The following is a 1,607-nucleotide window of genomic DNA, read 5'->3' as shown; positions in this document are numbered from 1 at the left end:
GTTAATATAATTTTAACAAGATGTGATTAACAAGGGTCTAAAGGGTCATACTCGGCTTTCTTTAGGTACTCCAAAAGTTTCTGCAACTTGACCGGATCAACAGGTGCCAGAGGATCATATATTCCAGGTCCAGGTGAACAGTTCTTCCTCATGCACGTCAGTCCGTTGTCTCCAATATAAGGGAAAATCCTCGCTTGTTTAGCTTGTAGTTTATTCAATGAACTTCCATCCGGGAATAGCTTAACATTCTCCAGCCTTAAAGCTTTGATTCTATCAAGCCAAATCTTTTCCTCCTCATCATCCTCAGATTCAGGTTCAAGGATATTGTTTTCAGCCATAATCTCGGCTATCATATCACATATACTTCTGTCAGCAGCGTCGGCACCAGCGTTTGCACCAGCTTCGGATACTTCCTCATTCAAATCAGGTTCTACATATTGCAATTGAATGACGTGATTAGGCTTAGTAGTCTTTCTACCTCTTCTCTTTGGCGGATTATTTCCATCCTTCTTTTCCGCCAACTCTTTGACCTTCTTTGCAGCCGCCGCCTCATCTTTTGCCTTCTTTTCCGCCAACTCTTTGACCTTCTTCGCAGCCGCCGCCTCATCTTTGGCCTTCTTTGCAGCCGCCGCCTCATCTTTGGCCTTCTTTGCATCTAATTCTTCGTCCTTCTTTCCATCTTTGGCATTTTTCCTCGTGTTAGGCCATTGAATTGGTTTCGTAGCAGCTGGAGACTTCTCAATGAAATTAAGAGGATCATCTTTATCAAACTCTTCATTCAGATTCCTACTAACCCCAGCCAAACCATTGCCAACTACCTGTATAACATAGCGAAGACAATTAAAGGTAATGATAACTCAACCTAAACAATCTGGAAACTCAGCCATAACATTAACATAATTCAGACATTACCGGAGGACTGTTGATAGAGTAGTTTTGGTGCATTTTTCCTGGAACTACTGGTACTGGTGGACTTTTTGATGGACTTTTTGGTGACAACAGTTCATCCTGAAGGTCTTCTGGTAAAAGGTTCTTTATTTTGAAATTTTTCTAATTTTTATAAGTGTTTTGTGACAACAGTTCATCCCGAAGGTCTTCAACAGTGTTTTGGCCAGTTTGCCCAACACCCAAGGAAAGCACGTTCTCTTTCATCTGCTTGAGATCACTCTCAACAGANTAAACAATAACTCAGCCATAACTAAATCATAACTCATCCATTACTAAACAATCACTCAACCAGATATAAACCATACCTCACCAAACGCTTTGATCTCTTCAGCAATTACCGATACCATCGTAGAACGTGTACGGTTTCCACCCCATTGAAGCATCGGTATGCCACCATCATTAGCTGATGCATTCCCAAACCGTTCTCCAAAGCATTTGATGGACTCATACACCCAAGCCTGTAACACGGGTGTAAACCCACTGAGGGTGTACGTCTTTCCCGTAGGGTTCAACATCTTTATGGAATCAACAAGAGCTTCAAATGCTGACCGACCCCACGGATACGTCTTCATTGCTTCATCATCAAAAACTCTTTTGGCACTTTCATATGGAATTCTAGAGTTATGATGCAAACCATAAAGTCCAATGTGTTGAAGAAG

This window comes from Camelina sativa, chromosome 4 (genome assembly GCF_000633955.1).
Source record: "Camelina sativa cultivar DH55 chromosome 4, Cs, whole genome shotgun sequence".
NCBI lineage: Eukaryota > Viridiplantae > Streptophyta > Magnoliopsida > Brassicales > Brassicaceae > Camelina > Camelina sativa.
This window is presented reverse-complemented; position numbering follows the sequence as displayed.